The sequence below is a fragment of the Lissotriton vulgaris genome, chromosome 2_1 (genome assembly GCF_964263255.1).
Source record: "Lissotriton vulgaris chromosome 2_1, aLisVul1.2, whole genome shotgun sequence".
Classification (NCBI taxonomy): Eukaryota; Metazoa; Chordata; class Amphibia; order Caudata; family Salamandridae; genus Lissotriton; species Lissotriton vulgaris.
The window spans coordinates 217,399,866-217,424,673 of record NC_141687.1 but is presented as its reverse complement, the minus strand read 5'-3'; positions in this window follow the sequence as shown (position 1 = coordinate 217,424,673).

The following is a 24,808-nucleotide window of genomic DNA, read 5'->3' as shown; positions in this document are numbered from 1 at the left end:
ACGAGACTGTCATTGTCTCCCCCCTGACCTGAATGTGCTCCCGGCACAGTCCCCCCATCGTATCCCGCTTGTTCTTCGCCACCAATTCGCTTACCCGCATAGCCCCATGGAATGCTAGCGCAAATGCAGCTCGGAATAACACTGCTTTGTACTGGGATGAACACGTTGCCGGGAGCACGGACAATAACAGGGTCAACCTATCCAGACCTATCGGGTGCCTCTCATCTACTCTGCGACCCTCAAGGCGTTGCCACCCACGTAGCGCTTTCTGCACCACAAAAGACGCTGTCGGGTCCTGGATCCCATGAGCCCTTGCCATAAAAGAAATGGCGGCCCGATGTCTCTGGGCCGTAGCTACTGATTTGCCTGCCTGATGTAAAGACAGCAAAAATCTTACGACAAGCTCTTCCTGTCCCCAAAGCTCCCCCCCAGCAGAACCCAAAAAGGACAAATAGGAACGGAACGCCCCTTCATATGCCTTCCTTGTCCTGGGTGCTAAACTCTCTCCCACGAGGTTTTGTAGTTCGGGGCACCGAGAGACCAGAGAGCTTCGGGAAAGGGTGCTGCCACCAGGTCCGCTGCGGGCAGAAAACCCCAGAAGGCCTGCATACGGAAACGAGAAAGCGCATCAGCCGCTTGGTTTAGTACCCCCGGGACATGTCTTGCCCTAAAGAGCACATTCAACTGCATACACAATAACACAATTTCTTTGAGCAGTCTCAGAATCCATTTGCAACGTGCTGCCTGACTATTGATACACTCAACCACAGTCATGTTATCAGACCAGAAAACCACAGAGTGATCACGAAAACCCTCCGGCCATGTTTTCAGGCCACCAAAATAGGGAAGAGTTCAAGAAAAGCAATGTTACTCGTCAGCCCGCACTCGTGCCACCATGACGGCCATTTTTGAGCTGACCATTGTGTACCAAATATGGCGCCAAAACCTACACTCCCCGCGGAATCTGTCCAAAGCCCCAGCTCTTCGGATGACACTGCCGGTTTGTTCCAGACAATTCGACCATTGAAATCCGCCAGAAATGCCAACCAAATGCGCATGTCCTGGCGAACCTCTGCCGAGAGCCTCGTGCGGTGATGCCCTTCCTTCAGGCCGACCATGGCTTGTGCAATCGAGCGGGAAAAGGGGCGTGCCATTGGCATTACTCTCAGGGCAAAATTCAACTGACCCACCACCTGTTGCAATTGATGCAGGTTTACTTTTGTCGCACGAATACATGTTTCAAGGGATGTCCTGAATTTTAACACTTTTTCCCTGGGTAATCTAAAACAACCTTCTACCGAGTCGAGCTCGATCCCCAGAAACTCGAGCAAAGTTGAGGGACCCACAGTCTTACCTGGTGCCAATGGCACACCGAATTGTTTCATTAAGACACTAAGACACAAAATTCATGTAAAGCCTGTCCACACTCAGGATCCCCGGCTGCCCCCAAAAACAGAAAGTCATCGAGATAATGCATAACATGCTGAAAACCCGTCTTCCTTGTGAATACCCATTGGAGAAAACAACTGAACTTTTCAAAATAGGCACAAGATATCGAGCACCCCATTGGCATACATCTATCCATGTAATAGAGACCCTGAAACATAAAACCAAGGAGACGCTGATCGTCTGGGTGTACCGGGAGCAACCGGAACGCTGACTCGATGTCTGATTTTGCCATCAGCGCCCCGGCCCCAGGCGATTCAACATGGCAACGGCCTCATCGAAAGATGCGTACCGCACCGAACACACTTCCGGGTCTATCGCTTCATTAACGGAAAGACCACGTGGGGCTGACAAGTTATGTATCAGCCGAAACTCACCCTGGTCCTTCTTGGGGACCACCCCTAGAGGGGAACAAACAAAGTTAGCAACCGGTGGCAAATCAAATGGGCCGGCGACACGACCTCGAGTCACCTCCTTCCCAATCTTTACCTGTACCACCGCCGTATGCTGCAAGACCGACAGTTGATTTTTACAATTTGCTACACCCTGAAAATCCCCCACTGGGATGCGAAAACCATATGAAAACCCGTCTCGCAACACCCCAGCGGAAGCATGATCCGGGTATTCGTTGAGCCAAGGAATCATTGCCATGGTATCAATCGGAGTAGGTAAAGGCGCCCCTCGGACTATTTCAGACCTGTTTGGCGCTTCCCCTACCACCGTTATCACCCGTTTTGGCTCTGCACATGGACTCAGGATGGGATGGCTGCCCACACCCCCCACACTCATGTCTGAACTTGCATGACCCCTGGGGCCTCGTACATTTTCCCCTGTTAAAATTCCAACAAATCCCCTTTTTACCTGCGTTGCCACTCGGCTTCGAGTGGTACTCGTTACCTGCACCCGTCCGAAAGGGTGTCCCAGAGGATTGGCGGGAAGATTCCCCCCCGTTACTCCCCGACAATGGCACTTTTAACATTCCTGAACTCTCCATTTTTTGCCATGAAACGGAGTCGAAACAATCCCAAGTTAGAACTGGGTCGTGCTCCTTAGCTTTTCTAAAAATATTGTCATAACAGAACCACTGATTGCCCCCGTACGATACGGAATACTCCATGATACGTGACTGATAAATAGGCAACTCGGTCAGCAGCTCGGGCCTGCGCTCGCCCATGATGGAGGTAAAAATGCCCCACGCTCTGCCCCAAGTACCTATGTTCTCATCAACCTTAAAGGCGGCCATTTTTGCGCGCCAAACACCCGGATGCATGAGCTCCTTTTGGCTCTTAACATGCTCCATCTCGTAATGGTCGGTAAGCAAAGAAAAAATGTTCACATACTTATTCGCCCAAATCTTTTCCTTAATTTCCAGGGGAACGTGCTGAGCCACCTTCTCCCTTCGTGAAGGTACAGACCCCTCCCCCGCAATCGGCAATGGCCGCTTACCTGAACCGGATGCTGCATTCGCCGCCGAACTTGGGCCTGATGCATTTCCCGCCGCCGGAACTGGCGGGGTAACAGGAGATGGTGCCTTCGCAGCCTCTCTAGATTCCCGCAGTTGTCTCATTACTGCCCGGGCGTCTTCAGCCGTGGTGCCCTCGTTATCTCTACCCAACCACGCTGCTAATTGTGCCGCTAACTCGGGGGGCATATCTTCCCCGGTCACGGGGGTCGGATGCCCCTCCTTCGGAACCGGGGTTGGCTCCTCGAGTGGGGTATCGGGGACCGGGGTTTCCCCCTCAAGTGCCCCCCTTTTGGACCTCTTGCCTCTCCCACCAGGGACTACTCCTGGCTAAGCTGGTCCGATGACTCGCTTCGGTCCTCCCTCCCCGTTCTTAGCCGCCATCTGCTTCTTCAAATCGGCTACCTCCTTTATGAGCATGCGGAGCATCTGATCGGTACCGACCCGCTTTCCGACCTTCTTGCCTGGCATTCTCAACAAAGATATCTGTAAAACAAAAAGAGAGATTACAACGCTCAAAATTGGCTCTTCGTTCCGTCTCGAGCTCACGTGCAGCGGGGAGGTGCAGCTTCAGAGCACAGGAACAAGAGGATGCTTTCTTGGCTTGTTGCTCGTTTTATCCATCTTCAGGGCGGGCGTAAACCCGCCCCCGCCTGCCTCCGAGGGCGTGGCCAGCCACGTCAGTGTCTAGGACAACCCACTCGAGGGCGGGAAAAGGCGCGCCCCGGCTACGCCGCTTCGGGCATACCAGTCGAGACTCGCCTCCCGCCCAAGATGGCTTCCCGGGGGGATCGTGGTACTCCACCATACGTTCGGGGGGACCGAATGGTCGCCCCTTTCCACAATCAGTGCAATCCGGAAAGAACCTAGGGGTTAGATTTGATGTTCAAAAGAGCATGAATGTACACGGAAATGAAGTAGCAAGGATTTTGTTTTTTTAAATTAAACTCCTTCATAAAATGTTTTACCATTTAACTACCTGCAGAAAATCCAGATTTCAAACACATTCATTGCATCTAAATGGAACTACTGTAAATCTATTTACCTTGATTAGGCAACAAAGAATATTAAAAAATATGATCTGGTCCAAAATGTTGCTGTGAAATTGGTGTGCAATATTCGTAGATTTGACTCCATCTCCCCAGCTTTGTTGACTTTACACTGGCTACCAGGGAAACAGAGGATGGAATTCAAATAATTTTACTTAGTGTATAAGCCTTTACACAGCATCTGGGAAAATCCTCTAGCAATGAAGTTCCAGCTTAATCTCATTGCTTCAAACTTAAGCAGAAACAATGCACATTTATTGATTGTTCCAGACTTCGAGAGGGTAATGCTGGGAGGCCATGCTTTTTCAGCGGCACCCGAGAAGTGGTGGAGCTTGTTACCTATCTGTATCTGCATGAATCTCTTACAGTTCACCTGAAAGTTCAACTGTTTACACATATTTAAGTAGCCACAGAATTGGGCGCTACCTCTTGATATATTTATTGGCACCAAGATACCCACAAGTGATAGTGTGCTCTATAAATGCCAATAACTAATAAAAAGAGCAGTGGTTCCTGTTGCATGAGCAGAAATAGTCCAGCATGTGTTTTTTCCATCGTTTTTGCTGTACAGAAGTACTAAGGAAACTTGTGTCTAGTCATGGACTAAAGCACCCAAACTGCTACACAAGATGGACACACTACAAAAGATTCTTCTGATTGTCTAACCAGGAGATTTTATGGCCTCGCGATTTACAAGACGTGTAACTTCACATCACAATTCGAGTTCAGGATCACATCCATTTCAAATTACAATGCTACTTTGAGCTTTAAATTCTCAGTGCTACTCAGTGATTCCAAGCCTCTGCATCAGTATTTGCAAAAGTGCTTTCACCTTTGGGTGCAAAACTAAAAACTACACTACAAAGGGGAAAATGGTCCATCAATTTCCATTGGTACGATTGGTAGGCTCAAGAGGCAAGCAAGGAACAGACTTCGTAGAACTTGACATGTTTGCAACCTACCACTAGATAATGGATTTCTTCTGAACTCGTACGTTGGGGCCAGGTTCAGAACCAATCTGGGCATCAATTCCTCTCGACAGGTCCAACACACTTGTGGAACTCTTTCATCTCAAAGACTTTTGACAAAACGGAAAGCAGCTCATTCCTCCAATTGAAGAGAGTTGGCAGTGGTATGGTGAGCTCTGTAAGTGTTTCCAGCTCATCTTGCAAGCATTTCTGTACTGACTCAGATGGAGTGGACAATGTAACAACCAAAGCTATATCAACCAACTAAGCGGACTAAGCCCAGGAGGCTAAAAAATCATATTTTACATCTCTCTCTCATCCATCGATATGAAAGCTCGGTCCAACCTTGCATTCTCCTACTTAGTCCTCGCATTCACTGCAACCAGATACAAACAAGTGATACTTCTCCAAATCTATTTTCTAGAAATTGTTTGGCAGACTGCACCTGAGGCATCTGAGCCCTCATGATCCGTGGTTTGCAATTAAATCTAATTGCTTCGGATTATTGCCTATAGCAGAGGTCTCCAACCTTTTCTGGAACAAGAACTACTTATGTTGAATGAAAATTATCCTGAGCTACTGATACTAGGGATGTGAAAGTGAACACCCCATCCTAGAGTGTCAGCAGTGATCACATTGGTGCATTATGCAGGGTTTCTAGCAATAATGGCAAAAAGGCTTTGACAATCTGAACTAAAATATAATATAAGTAGTACATACAAACCAGAGCTGCAATTCCCCTGGCACCAAGGTATAAATATAAGTAATACATCTATACAAATCAAATAATAGGCTAAAACTCATTTTGAAAATTAAAGTATTTTCTACAGGCATCAGCTATTGAGTTGTGAAAATACACACATTTGCGTCTTAAACACATGCTTTTTAATTTTGGTATACATGTAATAATTCAACCAAGCAAAAGCTTCAATAGTAGTAGGCTGGGCTGCACAGAGTAAAGCCACTCACAGATAGCTGGAGAGCTACTGGTAGCTCACAAGTTACTCATTGGAGCAGATAGTGTACTCACATTTTGTCTTATTTAACAATGTTTTCCCCTTTAGTCTCAAATGCAATTAAAAATGCACCCACACTGAATTCTCTCCTGATTATTTCTCATATTACCATATTATTAGCTTAACAAAAAGACTGAACCCTACTGCAGCTGTAGAACATTTGGATATTATCTCCCTCTCCCTGTCTACACTTACATCATATCGATGAAAACTCCCAACAGTTTCTTGGGTGTCCAGTAGAACCTAAAGGATGTAGCAAAGTATCCTATTTTCAAATGCAGCAGGGGGAACAACGTTGTGCAGGGTGTAAAGTGGTCCTTGTAATTATTTGATTCATTTAGGCTTGGCAAGGTCTCCATCCAGATTACGTTTTACTTCTGTTTCCTGTAGCACTTGATATCTCTTTTATTTCATGCCCTAAGTCAATTATGCTTTTAAAGAATGTAAGGTACAAGGGGTCCTCTATCTGAATCTCCTGGAGCCATTTATCCAGAAGATAACCAGGTTTTCCCGAGATCAAATTGTTCCCTGTTTGTAGGATTCCCGTTACTTTTATATTGAATAATTCTAAAGTGATGCTAAGCCTACCTTTCAAGCAGGCAGAGTGCCATAAAGGTTTTAAAAAACTGTAATAGTATTTACCCTGCAATTTCAGCACTGACTGCCATCCCTTAGGGGCTGTCAGCACTATCTTCAACCAAATCTCTTTAAAAATCTCCTTAAAATTTGGAATGCTACGTTTTCTGTAGGCTAAACTTAAAATGTTTTATTTCTAAATTCTTTCTTTACTTAGAGGCCACAAGTTCAATATAAGTTTGGAGAGTGGGTGGCCTGCATGGCTCTTAACTAAATATATAAATATATATATATGTGTATATATATATATATATATATATATATATATATATATATATATATATATGTATATATATATATATATATATATAACGAAAAAACAAAGAGGTAGGAGGAGGGCCTGAGGGATTTTAAAGACCAAACAAAGACACATTCCCTAACTTAGGGGTCGATTACGATCGCGGACGGACTTGCGTCCGTCCGCGACCCCAGAGCAGGAGGGAACCTCCGCATGGCAGGCGGAGTTCCCTCCTGTGCAATTAGGATGTGACCGCCACCCTGGCGGTCACATCCTCTATTTTTAACATTGCCGCGGGTGCAGCTTCAAGCTGCACCCGCGGCAATGTTAAAAATGCACGCATTGCATTTGCATGCAGAAAGAGGCAGACACCGCGCGGTGCCTGCCGCTTTCTGCATGCAAATGCAGGGGGGTACCGTAGGTACCCCCCATGTGCACCCCCCCACCCCCCTTCACCTAGGGGGCCCGCAACGGGCCCCCGCAGTGAAGTTCCGTATGCTTTTCCGCGGCGGAAAACCTGCCGCGGAAAAGCATACTTTACTGGCCATCCTAATATGGTGGACGGTGTCTGGAAGACACCGTCACCATATTAGAGCTTTTCCGCCGCGGTTGTAATCCGACCGCGGCGGAAAAGCTGCGGACGGAAACCAGGACCCACCAGCCATCCTAATCTGGCGGTGGGTCTTTGGTCAGTCCGCTGCGGATTTTCCGCATCCTCGGGGCCGGCGGTGGCTTCCGCCGGCCCCGAGGATGCGGAAAATCCGCTATCATAATGACCCCCTAAGTACAGAAAAACAAACAGTGTCAGAGGGTCTATAAGGTCTATGTGTGGTTCATTGAACTAACAGAACAGTGTCAACTCATCTAACAGTGATAAAGAATATTGGTGGATACCCGTAAACACTCACAGGATATCCATCAGTCACCACACGGAACCGCCCTTCATCATTTGGCATTCCTGTTGGCCACAAAAAGTTTTTTGGTACACCACTGGCTCAAAGAGGGGGGTCAGTTGGTATAACCTCCCAAGAGACAGGTGATGGCCAATTGTGGTAGAGTGTTACAAACTACCCATCAATTTAGTTAGTGGGTGACTGATTTGCAGTGCTGTGAGAAAGGGTGTGTGAGAAAAGTGAGTGAAAATATATAAAATTGGGTGAGGGAGCAGAAATAAGACAACTTTATTAGGTTCTATGCTCACTCCGCCAATATTAAAAAGCAGCATAGGTAGATTTAACAAATATCTACTCTGATATCAAAATGGTCAACATGTTTCAGCAATATACTAGGGACTATAGAGTCCATTGCTTTCATCAGGACCGGTGTATGTTACAATGCTACTGCAAATAGTGAAGTGATAGATAAAAACAGTGACTGAATATTCGCATTACTGCAACATGAAAAAAGATCACCTGGTGTTCTAGGTGTATTCCTTTGTTTGCAGAAGGTATATTCGTCACATTATAGTTGGAGCAAATGGCTCCACCTCGTCTGGCCACGGCTCAGGACACAAGGGAAGCACCGCTCTCTCCGTCGGTACTCCTACACCTCCTTCTGAGCCGATTGGGGAGGTCACCTGGGGAGGTGCCTGGCGCGTTGTGAAACGTGTCGACGCTCGCTCCTCCACTATTTTCAGTGCAGTTGAGGCTCCCTTCACCCCCTGCGGGGTCAGCTCCACCCCGTCAGCAGCGCGGAGTGTGTCAAGATTGGAAGTATTTAGAATTAATGTAAAAGGTGCGAGCAAGAGCATAGATAAAAAAGCTTGAGCTATTGACAATGTAAATGACAATGCTTTTTATTTATGATTTAAAAGCCAAAACCTAAATAAAAGGCATTTGAATTTGCAACGCTAATAGCTGAAACTTTTGAAAATGCGAGACCTATTGCATTGCAAATGCTGGTTAATTTAAAGCGTGCCTTGGATTTGCCTGCATTAGAATTCTCCCTAGAAAAAAAGTTAACCTTCTAAGACTCGCATCTTATCGCATTAATGTTCAGGACCAACTGCACAGTCTCAGATTATGTGTAAATGGTCAGTTACAACAGATGTACAGTGTGGTGGATGTGCCTGCCAGCTGTTTGTGAATCCTCTTAACCACAGCCCTATGTTGTTCCCAGCCACTGGTACCCGGCACATGCAGATAAACCGGCCTAAAAGCATTAAACATGCACAGTCACATAAACATATGTGAAGTGAGCCGTGATCAAGGCTATGCAAGACGAAAAAAGTTTGTAAGGTTATGGCTGCCGGTTTTCCATAATAATGTCAAGTCTTTATACATGCGACAACAGGCAGACACAAACATATGCAGATATAGACACACACAGATGCACACACAAAGACGAAAATTCAGACATGCAAACAGTTTCACACACACACAAATTTACCCAATGAGAGGCATGCAGGCACACAAATATACACACAGAAGCACTATAGAGAAACAATTTAAAAGATGCCCACACACAAAGAAGATATTCAGACATATACACAAACACACTCAGACATAAATGGAAAGGCATAGCCATATGCACACACAGACACACGCTACAACAAAATGCCTGACATGCAGAAATAGAAGAGAAATGAAATAAGCTAGAATGTTTAACAAAGCAAATGCCTTATGACCAAAAGGCTCTAATACTCCTCAAGAATACTAAGTATAGAAGAAACATTTAGAGCTGTCGAAAAAACGCAAATCATGGGATCTCTCTGGTGGCCACATGCATAATATTTAATTCTACGAACAATAATACACTAAAAAATAAATAAAGAGAGACTGATCATAACGCTTACCTGTTTAGAAAATGGGGATACTGTTCGAGACAATGGCTCGCAGGGCCAAAGTATGAGAGAAAAATTGATCAAATACCTGGAGGGAACACCCTGGTAATCACTCTGGCAATACACTGGGGCGAACTGTCTTTAAGCACAATACAAGGATATTTCCTCCATAGTCCCAGCAGATGTTATTTTAATAGAGGATGTGGTCTAACGGCTAGAACGGCCGACTTTAGAGCCGGGAAACCAGATCGGCGTCTCGGCGTCGGCCTAATAGCATGTGATTCTGGGCAAATCACGTAATCTCCCGATGCTTACCACAATTAAATGTGTCCTTGTGTAATGTAACTGGTGCTCATGTGAAGCTCTCCAATACCTTCGGGTCGAGTTTGCGCTTTATAGAAAGTGCAAAAAAATCCCCAAAACATTTCATTTGTCTTATAAAGACTGCTTCTTTGCCTTTTCTCCGTGCTGTAAACAGCTGGTGCTTCAAAACGCAGGTACACAGTTGAACAACATATAATATGTCGATCTTTCAGTGGTGCCCGTTAGCCGTGTCTGGGATCGAACAAGATATTTGCAACCCACATCAGATTATTTTTTTAACTCAAATATTGATCTTTTTTTTTTTTTTGCGACCCTATCCTGCCTATCGCTGCTCGTCTCTTTGCATAAGGTTTGGTGGAGCCAGTTTACAAATTCATGATACTTTCTAAGTTCTGTTTGAATCGGTGATTATTTTAATGTTCCCGTAGTGAATGTCATTTATTGCTGGGGGCTGTTGTGTTGTGTGGGCTGTGGAGGTAGCAGCCACCAGAGATCCCTACACTCAGGGGGCTCCTGGGGCATGCAGGCCTAACACGTGGCCTTATAATAAACACACAGACACTGGGGTACGCTTCTGGTGCTGCACGCCGTCGCCAACTGGCATACGTGCATACGTGGGGCCCTTTTATTAATCAAGTCACTTGGTATCACGTGAGACGCATCTTGCGCCCAGTACGCAAATAGACTAGAACACAACATTCCTTACCAAACACAAAAAAAACAAAAAGAGAAAACATTTCAAATCAAAGATATGTGGAATGACTATAGGCAGCCACCTTCAGTCTTTTGGACTCATTCTACAGTCTCACTTCACAGTTTAGTAGAGCAGGATAATGGAACAGTCTTACGTGAGATGATCGCGGAGGCAGCAGGATTGCTCCGGGTTTCTTCTTAGTGGGTATTGGGACGCCCTTCGGCCTGGAGTGGCCCCGGCCTCAGCCGGGGACATTGAGCCACTGCCACATCCCTCTGAGCTATCTCGGCTCGGCTCTACGTTGACCTTCTCGGGCATCCCCGGAGGGGAGTCATCGCCACCTGCTAAACTTGTAAGTTCTGCTTCCGGAAGGCAACCTGGCGGGATTGGAGACCCGACTGCCGCCGGACTCGCAGCTGCACGTCTCTCTGACATCTCAGGTATGGAGGCAGCCAGTGTCTTTGGATGAAACAGTTTGAAGTGGGACACGTTGCGAGTTACAGTCTCTCGGTCTCTGGTCGCAATGATGCGAGTCCCTTTTACATCAACCACTGTCCAGGGCCGGGTCTCGTATGTCAATCGGGATTTGCCACTGGTGACCCGATTCTTGAGTAGCACGAGGTCTCCCCGGGTGATGTGGGACGTTCTGGCCCTCCGACGCTTGCTAGTGCGGGCATAGGCTTTCTGCCGCCTGGCTTCAACCCGGCTTTCATTGGAGGACTCTGGTCTCCAGTGCGGGTGATTGGGAATGGAGTCTGTAACCACTCGCCCCATGAGCACATGTCCTGGAGCAATGCCTGTGGTTGTTTGAGGTGTCTGTCGATAACTCCTCAGGAAGGTAAAGATGGCTAGTTCTACCGACTGTCTCTTGTCATGAGCTATTCGGATCACCTTGTTAAGGGTTCCCATAAAGCACTCTACCTCGCCATTAGCTTGTGGCCAACGAGGGGTTATTCTGCGATGCTTGATTCCGAGGGCGCTGAGATAGTTAGCTACTCTTGTCCCTGGAAGGGGGGAGCCATTGTCAGTTCGTAGTTCTCTCATCAATCCATGTGCTGCTATGATCTTTTCCAATTTGGGGATGACCTCGGTGGCACTGGTGGTCGGTATTACCTCTACTTCTGGGTACTTGGAATGGTCGTCAATGACTACCATGGTGTGCCGCCCATCCGGAAGGCTCCCGAAATCCAGACTGACGCATTCCCAGGGACGTTCAGGCTGAGGCTCAGCAATGACGGGGGCTTCTCGCGGGGGATCCCCAGTGGTCTGACAGGCTGTACAAGATCTCACAGTGTTCTCCACGAGAGTGTCCATGAGAGGAAACCACACCTTGGTTATTAATCTGGATTTGGTTTTAACCATTCCTTGGTGGCCAACATGGGCCAGTTGCACTGTTTGGGCCGTTAAGGCTGATAGTATTGCCAAACTGTGACCTCTCAACAGACATCCAGTGTCATCTTCGTTAAGTTCTTCCCTCACATGATGTAGGCTTTCCATGATGCGTTGAGCCTCGGGCGTCAATATTTTCCACTCTTCCTTGGCTCTGTGCCAATTTCCACTCTGAATTGCTTTGATAGCCCTTTGATGGCAGTCGTCCTTTCGGGTTGCTTTGGCAATACCCTTCACGGACATTGGCATTGGGCATGACCAGGCCGTGACACATCTCACGAATTCCTCAGTGTCAGCTGTGTCTTCTCTTTCTTCTCGGTTGGCAGTTCTCGGGTGTCGTGACAGGTAATCCGCGGGATTCCTGGACCCTGGCTGGTACTCTACTTGGCTTGCGCATTGACCTAGAAGCGCAGGGGCACAGCATCAAATCGCCAGTTTAGTTAAACCTCAGTTTAAGCCCCTATAGTCTCCTCCGCTCAATGTGCATGCGCATTGAGAGGCGAGACCTAAAAATAAAGCAGGACCAAAAAACATCTCCATCATTTGCAACGGCTGTACTCTACTCTCTGGTGAGGTTAATACATTACGTGAGTGGCCATTAGGAAAAACGTGAAAGGGTTGCCAGAGTTGGTGCAGTGTTCTTGCTAATCAACAAACTGGCTGATTTAAAGGCATATTAGAATGGTGTATGATGCGCCTATACAAAATCTCCATTTAACATGTATGCCAGTAGAATAACCTACAGTTCTCTTACTTACTGAACTTGGAGTTCTTGCACAAATCGCCTTCTCCCTTTCAGAAAAAAACTGAACTATTCTCTTCACAGAAGCTTGGTCCTAACTGTCATCGCTCTCTCTGGATCTGTCGCTGATCTTCTTGAAGCACTTAGAGACCTTCCGGTATTAAGAGCTCTACAAATCAAAATTAACAATAACAAGTGTCTATGTTGCTGACACCTGTTAGACTCTCTGGCTGGAATGACTTCCTCCAAGGGTGTAGGTGATGGCTCAGTATAAGTCCACCTTTTAAACCTGGCAGCTCTGTCATGTAATGTAATGTAATATAAGGTGAATTTGTAGAGTGCCGCTTGTCACCCATGAGGGGATCCAGCCTCTTGCCTTCTTGTTGTGTTTTTTTAGGTCTCGTCCAAGCAGTGCTTGCGCTGTCTCTTTGAGACATGCTGTATCTAGGATATGTGAAAAAACAAAAGAAAAAACAACAGTTGATGGACAGAATGCAGAACAATGTCATACATTCACCCCAGTACAGAGATCTGGGCCTAAATCCATAGTTGTTTTGCTCTTTAAAACTCCTCGCGGCCCCCGCTTCGTGGGAGCCGCTCGTTGAGGATCTTGGACGCTGTGCTGCTTTGTGCTGCTTTTGCCCTGCTGGAGTGCTGCTTGGAACCTGCCCAGGGAGAGAGTGCTGCAGGCTTAGGAGGACGGGACTGCGAGGTAGGCATGGGCGGAAAATCCGTTCCGCTCGCGGATTTTGCGGATTTTCGGGAAATCCGCAATCCGCGAGATTTGCGAATTTCCTGAAAAATCCGCAAATCCGCGAGCAGCGGATTTTGCTCGCACTGCTCGCACTGTTCGCGTGAGTTCGCGCCCCGCGAATAAGTGCGAAATTGCAGAAATATGATCTAAGCAAAACTGAAAGTAACTACTTACCAGGTTCAAAAGTTCAGGCACATCATTAGTAGCCATTTCCTGTAGTGCTTCCTGAGGGGCCCCTCCAGAGTTCAGTTGCCAGTTGCAACTATTATGTGACCCTGCTCTGAACCTCAGAATAGTTACACATATGCCACAAAGGTCCTGAATTACAGCTAAGGGAGACAAGCAGGAGCCAGGCTGGAAGTTAAAATCCATTAATCAGCCCCTAATTCATTATTGTCAGTTGGGGCAGGGCAGGTGTTGTAACTAATTTTGCAACAATGAAAGCACTTAGCAAGTGCAAAAGATCACTAATCAGGGCGCACTAAGGAAGCAGGTGCCAGCTAAAAAAATATTCTGTGACACATTAATCAGCCCCAAATTAATTCAGGTCACTTGAGGCAGGGAAGGTGTGCTTTGCTTTGCCGAAAATAATGTACACTGGACAACCAGAGGGTGTGGTGATGAAACAGAGGGTGGCATGGGTGGGCCAGAGGGTGGCATGAGTAGTCAGAGAGTGGCAGTGGTGACAGAGAGTGGCAGTGATGAAGAAGAGTGTCCCAAACAGGTTGGACACGTAGAAACAACAAGTTCGCAAAACTTGCGACCCGACAGGTAAGTTCGCAAATTGCGAAATTGTAAAAACCCTCGCGAACTGGCAGAAACACGGGCGAACACAAAAAAAAAAAAAATCCGCAAATTCGCGGGAATTCGCGGATTTTGCGGATTGCGAGTTTGCAAATCCGCAAATTCGCGGATTGCCAATCCGCAAAATCCGCTCATGCCTACTGCGAGGTCCAACAGGCTGTGCGTGGAAGAACGAGCACACCTGCCGCCTCTTCCCGTGCCTCCGCCTCCCGCCTTGTGCTCTTTAAAACTCCTCGCGGCCCCCGCTTCGCGGGAGCCGCTCGTTGAGGATCTTGGACGCGGTGCTGCTTTGTGCTGCTTTTGCCCTGCTGGAGTGCTGCTTGGAACCTGCCCAGGGAGAGAGTGCTGCAGGCTTAGGAGGACGGGACTGCGAGGTCCAACAGGCTGTGCGTGGAAGAACGAGCACACCTGCCGCCTCTTCCCGTGCCTCCGCCTCCCGCCTTGTGCTCTTTAAAACTCCTCGCGGCCCCCGCTTCGCGGGAGCCGCTCGTTGAGGATCTTGGACGCGGTGCTGCTTTGTGCTGCTTTTGCCCTGCTGGAGTGCTGCTTGGAACCTGCCCAGGGAGAGAGTGCTGCAGGCTTAGGAGGACGGGACTGCGAGGTCCAACAGGCTGTGCGTGGAAGAACGAGCACACCTGCCGCCTCTTCCCGTGACTCCGCCCCCTCTTGACAGCACGCATAAAACCTTGTCTCATAACGCGCTAGCGGGGCGCGCGCGTGGGACAGATCCCGGGACAAAGCCCGGACTGAGGGCGGACCCTCTGAGACCCTCCGAGAACCGAGGAGACCGGACCGGCCATAAATCTTGGCCTATAAGGTACTACTTGTTGTCACCTCCCTTTATAACCTCTGACTGCCTTGGTTCCTCTCCCTAGCCTTTCTAATGGCGTCGTTAAATTTAGACCAGCCTGCACCCGACAAACAGGGAGTGTTGCTAAACGATACCCTAGACAATTATTTCTCCAAGTCATCCCCTGACATTGCAAGGGAGTCTGTCCTGGCTGAGAGGAGGGCTGACCGACGTCGCTCCGTGGAAAATATAAAAAATGGTTTACTTTCCTTGCCCTCGCTTCCAGCTAATGGTTCTAATGATACTGACATTGATCTGACTGTAAATGATTCGTCCCTTTTATTGGACAGTCAGCCCTTGGCAGCTAATGTAACTGTGTTCACACAAAGCTCCTTATCTACCCCAGATGCGTGTGGGTTATCTTCACTTTTAAATAACCAAAGTACATCAAAAGGAGAAGCCTCGCCTGTTGTAAAAATATCTCGTACCAAGGCTAAAAAACTGATTCCTGCTCAAAAAACTTATGGTCCACCACCGAATAAAAAACAGCGGAAAAGGGGAGATCCTTTCCAACCAAAACTAAGTTGTCGTGATTTTGGCAAGAAAATAAGTAATGCTGCTAAAGAACTCTGTACTCCACTTACAGACAGTGAGGGGGGTATTGCTCCAGTAACTTTCTCCGCCTTGCCAACTACCCCGTCAGTCAATGAAGATTCTATGGACACGACTGCGGTTGCTAATGCACCTACTGTGAGCAGGGATCCTGTGTCCCTATTTGATATAGAGAGTTTGATCAAGACTTACTCAGCAAGCATATTGGAGAGGTTGATGGAGGTGGAATGTAGGTTGTGTAACATTGAGCGTGTATTGGGTAAAAAGGATGATGTAATCAACACCGGTTTGAATAATGCGACCAAAACAACTGTAGCAAATGTCCCACAAAACACATCAGCTAAAGCCCAAGCACCCAAAGCTAACACTACTCCTATCAATATTCCTCCCCCAATTGCATCTACTTCTAAATCTACGGGGAACACTCAGATGACGACTGTACAAATCCACCCACCCCCTAATCCTCCACACCCAAAAAACCTTGTTCAAACATCATTAAATGTTACAAATAAAAACACTGGTAACACATCCAATCCACCTTTGGTGGAACCAACAAGGGAGGCAGGGGATACTAGACATGCTTGGGGGAAAGCTAGAAGGACATCTCTGCCCGAACTTCCACCAGACTCCTTCAAAAAACAGGGAAAACCCGGTAACCCAATGGCATCTGGGTCAATGAAAACTATTATAAAGCAAAATGATGCCTTGGCCTCAACTAGCACAGTATTACTTCAAGAATGGGACCACTAAATTATCTCATCCTATACCCAATCTGTTGTATTTAGGTGAATCAAATTCTTATATTTCATTTTCTCAGGTCACCCACTTTTATATAGAGAACACCACAAACAATATGTTTATGTATTTGATTTTAATTTAATTATAACATAACCTAGAATCAGACTTTTTATTCAGTTGAGTCTATTTTTGCCACATTTAGACAAACAAACATATACAAATACATCACTTTTTACATATATATATATATACAATATATACACACATTGATACACTAATCTTGCAGAGTATTCAAATAGCCCAATTATTTTCACAGGATGCTAGCTCTTAGTACGGCTTCAGCATTCCTTAAGTAGTAAGCTCCTCCAGACCTATTTACAAGGGAGTATACCAGATCGTTTTTTTAATTTTTTGATCTGTTCAATGTCCTTTTCACTCCTTGTGAAACCATCTATTTCATGTATAGTTTCCAATATTTTTAGGCTGGGGTCTTCTCTCAAACAAAAGTGTCGACGCGTTTCAGCCCTCTTACTATGGGCCTCATCAGGACTTGGGCTAATGCAACAGTCCGTATTCTACTGATGACTCAGGGCTTTCCTACAAAAATTCACGTGGTGGGTAGCCCTTACAAAGCAACTCCGGCGTCCCAGCCAATCAAGGGACTTTCCGTGGGAGTCTTTTATTTAGACTCGATTCTCCAACTGCGGGGCAGCTACTGTCTTTCTCTTTTTCCTCCCGGCAGCCGGTCTAACATCCCGGAACCCGATTCAGAGCCGGTCACGTGATCCTACCACTAAGTAGGTCTCGGACACTTCCACCAGAGGCAGTACCCTATGTGGTAGTTTTAACAGGGGTGCCTGTGCTTGGACCAAACAAGAGGGAAGGTTTTGCTCAACTAAAAAATAAGATTATGCACTGGCTTAGCCTATATAGGCCTATCGCAAATCATGTCAATGGAGAAATTGTTCATGTTCGTCGCCTTCAATGGCTGGGGGGTAGACCCAAAGACATCGATGGTGACGTGGTAGTGGTGAATTTTAGAGACCCAAACGCTGTCCAGTACATATTGAACTGGCAGGCAGGAAGTACAAATAACATAATAATCCCCAAACCATTAACCTACTTCTATCCGAGGTCAGTGGTTTTTCCATCACAGCTCCACCCGCCGCAATATCATCTACTACACCACATACCCACAACTCAACCAAATAACCACTCCATTGTACAGAATGCTGGGAGTAATTGTTACGCGTCACATCCCCCCCCTCTGCAGAATGTAAATAATATGCACTACATACCATGCCCTATGATAGTACCAGACCCAATGGGATGGAATTATGTTTCGGCCAAAACTCATAACACCCAGAGAGGTAGGATGGATAATCTGAAACCATTTACACCGCTAGAAACTTCTAATAGATATGACATCTTTAGCGGTCTAGACGACTGCGATTGATGCCATGAGATGTTGGGGTGTGCGGGGTTAGACACATTGAGCTGTGGAGACGCGAGTAATACCACTCAGAATGCATTGGCTAATGCTGTGTTTTTTGATGATGTGAATGATGCATTGGTTAATACTGTGTCGTCTTGCATGGGCAAAACTGACTATGACAATGTTAATGTATTCCATGATGTCATAAACTCAGAGGAGGAGGTTTTGCATACATCCATTCCGCACAACAATTCACTCTTAGAGGTAATGCCCATGGCAATTCAATCCAGGCTCCCAAGTGCCCAGGAAGTGATGCCTAGGACTTTCCCTGAGAGATTAGTTACTTCTGAAACTCCCATAAAAATGATCTGTTGGAATATAGCTGGAGTCGATAAAAACTTAAGGGACCCGGAGTGGGCTATCTATATAGAGTCCTTTGATCTCTGCCTCTTTCAGGAAACTTGGGCAGTGGAGACGCCTCATAGGGTGGGCTACAAGACTTATGGGATTGGTGCGATACCCTCTAGAAGTGGCAGGCCGTCAGGGGGGCTCCTGATATGGGTGAAAATAAATCTAAGGGTAAATATTGAGGAGATACCCACTAACTCCGTAGACATATTAGCCTTAAAGATCACAGCTTGTAATGGGAGGAACCTATTCCTCATAAATGTCTATAACAGGCCTTCACCCTCCTCAAAAGAATCACCGACCATTGCTAAATTAGACTGTTTTTTGAGCAGATTAGATCCCAGGGAGGATTTTGTTATCTTGGCTGGTGATCTAAATTGTAATTTTGAGCCAGTCTTGGGCCTTAGCGAAATCTTTAATGATGAAGATCAAGCAAACAAAATCCCTATCCTGGAGAATGTAAAACAGGTTAAATGTACAACACTGGGCTTACAACTTATTAATCTATGTACGGAACACTCCCTTAGGGCATGTAACGGACGGTTACCCTCCGACTGCTAAAAAAAAACAACATTCACCAGGAACAACTATAAAAGCAATTTAGATTTTGTGATTGCTTCTATTCCCCTCTGGCCTCATCTTTTAGACCTTAAAGTAATGGAACGGTTTGAAAGTGACCATTTTCCCTTAAATTTGATGCTGGATGCTTATTTGTTAAATTACATGGTCCAACAACCAACACCTGAGGAAGATGAAGCTGCTAACTCGGAGATCCACATCAGCAATAATAGAAGATCCCTAAAATGGCCATTTATATTGGATCATAGCGATATTTTAAGTGAAATATATTCGCTTTTGGCAGACACTTTTGGTCCTTATTTAGAAACAATAGGTGATAACGAAAGTAACACTTCATTTCTCCAAATTCACCAAAAATGTTTTGCTGACCTAAAGTTACTAGTTACCAAGATGCCAAAAAAAAACCAGCAGAAGACCCAGAATCTGTCCCATAGTAAGCCATGGTATGACAGATCCTGTAGAGAGTCAAAGAGGGAATTACTATTGGCAATAAAGACTAAATCTCCAATAGACGTAAAAAGAGCAAGGAGTGATTACAAATCTGTTCAAAGGGCCGCAAAGATAGCTTGGCAGGAAGATAAATGGGCTGATTTGCTGCTAGCCGCCAAGTCACGTGATAATGTGGCCTTTTGGAGGCTGGTCGCAAATGGGAACCATGCAGGCAGGGTAACCAAAGATGTATTCCTGGATGAGTTAACATGGGTCACACACTTCACAAATTTATACAAAAAATACGATGACCCAGACAAGAATACGAGTGTAGAAAATCCCGAATCTCCAGCTGAACATCTGATTTTTACCATAGGGGAAACAGAGCTGGCAATATCACAAATCAAACCCGGGAAAGCTCCAGGCTTGGATAAAATCCCAGGGGACCTGTACAAGCACAACCTCGAAGTATGGGCACCTTATATCAATTATCTGTGCAATACATTTTCTTGCACTTTAGAATTCCCAGAAAGTTGGAAGGGAGCGGAAATTGTTTTAATTTTTAAAAAAGGAGATAGGATGGACCCATGTAACTATCGGCCAATAAGTCTAATGGACATTTTACAGAAAATTTACTCACGACACATTTTAATACGAGTGAGTAATTGGCTAGATGAAAATTCTTTTTTAACCAAATTCCAAGCCGGTTTTAGATCCAAGGTCAGCACAATAGACCAAATTTTTAGATTTTGCTGCCTCTACTGGAAGTACGTAGTGATTAAGAGGTGCCATTTATATGTAGCCTTTGTAGATTTAAGGGCTGCATTTGATTTGGTGCCTCGTAGTCTCCTATGGGCAACCTTGAGTGCAGCAGGCATGCCAAAAAATCTTGTCATCCAGATTAAAGAGTTACACGAAGGGAACTTCGCGAGAGTTAGATGGGGTCCAAATGGTGAACTAACCCATAAAATACCCATCGAACGAGGAGTTTGCCAGGGTTGTGTTCTGGCCCCGACGTTATTTTCCCTTTTTGTAAACGACATCCCCTCCTTTCTAGGGAGATGTAAAAACGATTCTCCAAAACTGAATGGCGAAAAGGTGACATCTTTGCTATTTGCGGATGATACCATTTTGATCTCCCAAACAAAAAATGGGTTGCAGACATTATTAAATACCTTTAATGAATATTGTAGCCAAAAGGGATTGGAGATCAATGGTAAGAAGACCAAATGTATGGCCCTAAATCCTATCAAACCAGATAAGGGCTGTTTAACACTAAAAGGAGTCACGCTTGAATCAGTGCCACATTTCTCTTATTTAGGGGTGACCTTGGATTCAAACTTTACTTGGAAAGCCCAAATTGATAAAAGCAAATTAACCTATGTGCAAAATGTTAAACCAATACTTAGGGAGCAAAGTATGAGCACTAGTAAAGCAGTATCCCCAGTGATGGAATTATTCAAATTTAAGGTCCAAGCATCTGTTCTTTATGGTGCTAAAATATGGGGTCCTGGGTCCAGGGAGTCTTTCAGTGTTTTAGATAATAATTTTATGCGAAGCCTGGTAAGGGTCCCTAGAGGCACCCCATTAGTTCCCCTGGAGCTTGACTTAAACTTCAAAAGGACTGATCACCAAGTTTTGATTCGACCTCTAATGCTGTGGGTGAGACTATGGCAAGTGCCCGAACTTCAAGACTACCGAGACGGGCTAAAGGAAATTATGATTCTTGACAGCCAGAGTACCATCCCATGGCTAAGGCACATTAAGATATGGTTGAATAATATAGGACTGAAACATTTTTGGGAGAATCCCGAGCAATTACCTGCTAACCCCAAACTAATCCTAAAAAGAGCCTTTTGGAGTTTTATGTTAAGTAGGACTGTAAATATTACAACCAGTGGTACCTTAGTTGCAAAGTTCCTAAACTTCAAGGATGAACCGCTCTATGAGATGTTTATGGACGAGATAGAGCCGCCACTTGCCAAAACTTTATTCCTAAAATTTCGGTATGGAAATCTATTGATCAAAACTACTTTGGCACGGTGGGCTAGAAATCGAGACCCAGAATCCCTAGTAATGGATGAACTCTGCCCAATGTGTGACCAAAACCAGACCGAAAATGAACAGCATATTCTTTTTTTCTGTCCCTTCTATGCACAGGCTAGAAGGAGGTGGATTAAACCAATATGCTTACTTTTGGGCTTGAGGTCATGCTCTCAGGCTCTGAGAATCCTAACAACAAACACATCTCAACAAATAATATTTAGTGTCAGTAGATTTCTGCTCTCTATCTTTTATCAAAGGAAAAAAGTAGGGCATCAATTGTAATCGAACCGATGTGGGATTGTCATGATGGTCCACTATATTTTTTATGAATGTATGTTTCTGCTCAAATTACCATCCAACTTGTATTGTATTTTATATTTTGTGTTTACGTATTTAAGTGATAACATGTTTTTAACTACTAATGAAATGCAATGTAATGTATGCACTGTCTTTTATGGCATATTAGCCGAAATAAAGAATCTAAATGAAAAAGTGGGACACGTTGCGAGTTACAGTCTCTCGGTCTCTGGTCGCAATGATGCGAGTCCCTTTTACATCAACCACTGTCCAGGGCCGGGTCTCGTATGTCAATCGGGATTTGCCACTGGTGACCCAATTCTTGAGTAGCACGAGGTCTCCCCGGGTGATGTGGGACGTTCTGGCCCTCCGACGCTTGCTAGTGCGGGCATAGGCTTTCTGCCGCCTGGCTTCAACCCGGCTTTCATTGGAGGACTCTGGTCTCCAGTGCGGGTGATTGGGAATGGAGTCTGTAACCACTCGCCCCATGAGCACATGTCCTGGAGCAACGCCTGTGGTTGTTTGAGGTGTCTGTCGATAACTCCTCAGGAAGGTAAAGATGGCTAGTTCTACCGACTGTCTCTTGTCATGAGCTATTCGGCTCACCTTGTTAAGGGTTCGCATAAAGCACTCTACCTCGCCATTAGCTTGTGGCCAACGAGGGGTTATTCTGCGATGCTTGATTCCGAGGGCGCTGAGATAGTTAGCTACTCTTGTCCCTGGAAGGGGGGAGCCATTGTCAGTTCGTAGTTCTCTCATCAATCCATGTGCTGCTATGATCTTTTCCAATTTGGGGATGACCTCGGTGGCACTGGTGGTCGGTATTACCTCTACTTCTGGGTACTTGGAATGGTCGTCAATGACTACCATGGTGTGCCGCCCATCCGGAAGGCTCCCGAAATCCAGACTGACGCATTCCCAGGGACGTTCAGGCCGAGGCTCAGCAATGACGGGGGCTTCTCGCGGGGGATCCCCAGTGGTCTGACAGGCTGTACAAGATCTCACAGTGTTCTCCACGAGAGTGTCCATGAGAGGAAACCACACCTTGGTTATTAATCTGGATTTGGTTTTAACCATTCCTTGCTTCCACTCTTCCTTTTAACCATTCCTTGCCTCCACTCTTCGCTTTTGGGCTGAGTGGTCGCTCCCCAGCGTGGTATCGTTCTGCAGCGCTTTGCTTTGCTTTTAAAAGTGCCTCGTATTTATTGCCTACTGTTTGCCTTGGTTGCCGATTTATTTGTATGCACTTTGGATTTGCCTGTGTCACTTTCACGCTGATTGCGCGTTTTTTCCCTAGCGCTCCGCTCTGCTCACCCCTCCGCCTCCATTTTGTTTGTTGTTGTGCTCCTCTGTAGCCCGCCCCGCCTCCCAGCTGAGACGCCCTCCCACTGACTACTAACAGCGCTCTACTCCCTGGAAACGCTGTGATTCACTCTTCGCTTTTGGGCTGAGTGGTCGCTCCCCAGCGTGGTATCGTTCTGCAGCGCTTTGCTTTGCTTTTAAAAGTGCCTCGTATTTATTGCCTACTGTTTGCCTTGGTTGCCGCTTTATTTGTATGCACTTTGGATTTGCCTGTGTCACTTTCACGCTGATTGCGCGTTTTCCCCCTAGCGCTCCGCTCTGCTCACCCCTCCGCCTCCATTTTGTTTGTTGTTGTGCTCCTCTGTAGCCCGCCCCGCCTCCCAGCTGAGACGCCCTCGCCCCTCCCCCTCCACCATCTATATATGACAGGAGTTCCCGCGCGCAGCGTTCATGCGCAGCGACCGCGCCCAATCCGCGCCGAAGGTGCGCCAAAGGTAAGCCCGTCTACGCCCGTCCGCGCCTGGACCGCGCCCAGTGCCAGACCCCCTGCCCCTCGCGCTGCCCAGACCTCCCGCATTACCTACGATGCCGCCTCCCTCCTAGCCCTTAACCCCGGTCGCGCTCCCAACTGCGTCCAAGCCGCTCCTGGACTCACCCATGGACCTTTCTCTTGCTACTCCTGCAAATTCAGCGGCACCGACAACATCTCCTCTACGACCACTCCACAGATTCCAGACCCCAACCACCTACAATGCATCCTTCTCAACACCCGATCGGTCCACAGACACGCCATTGACCTATGGAATCTACTAGACACCATCTCTCCAGACGTCGCCTTCCTAACAGAAACATGGATGAACGCTTCCTCCGCCCCAGACATCACCATTGCCATCCCTGAAGATTATAAGATCACACGCAAGGACCGTACCGGCCACACAGGAGGAGGAATCGCTATCGTCCATAAAAAATCAATCCACATCTCAACCAGCTCTGACGTCAACCTCGCCAACTCTGAACACCTTCACTTCCAGATCCACATCGACCCCAAGACCACACTCAGAGGCACCCTCCTCTACAGACCACCAGGACCCCGCGCAAAATTCAGTGAGGACATCACAGACTTCATCACTCCACACGCGCTTCCCTCCAAAGATTACATCCTTCTGGGAGACCTCAACTTTCACCTTGAAAAGAACAACGACCGCAACACCACCACCCTCTTGGACAACCTCGCCAACCTCGGACTTAAACAACTGGTCACTTCCCCCACCCACATCGCAGGTCACACACTCGACCCCATCTTCACCTCCAGCAATCATGTCTCCTTCAGCCACACTACGGATCTCCTCTGGACTGACCTCAGCTGCGTTCACTTCACCTACAACAAGCCGAAACCCACCAACCACCTCCAACCAAACTGCAAAGGAACTGGAACAAAATCACCATCGACCAGATCTCCTCATCGCTCCTTCTAAACACCCCAGTCCACTCTTCTAACCCAGACCAAGCCACCGCCAACTTCACCCTATGGCTATCCAACACCGCCGACATTCTAGCACCACTGAAAAAACGTCAAAGCAAACCTGGCAGCAAGAAGGCCTCATGGTTCAACGATGATCTTAAGAAGTCCAAGAAACTCTGCCGCTCCCTTGAAAAGGCCTGGAAAAAAGACCCAACCACTAGCACCAAGGACGCCTTCAAAAACGCCACCCGCACACACCACCAACTAATCCGAAAGGCCAAGAAAACAGCATTCAAGGATCGACTAGACAACAACGCCCACAACAGCAAGGAACTTTTCAACATCGTCAAGGAATTTACCAACCCCTCGGCCAACTCCAACGACATCACCCCCTCTCAAGCCCTCT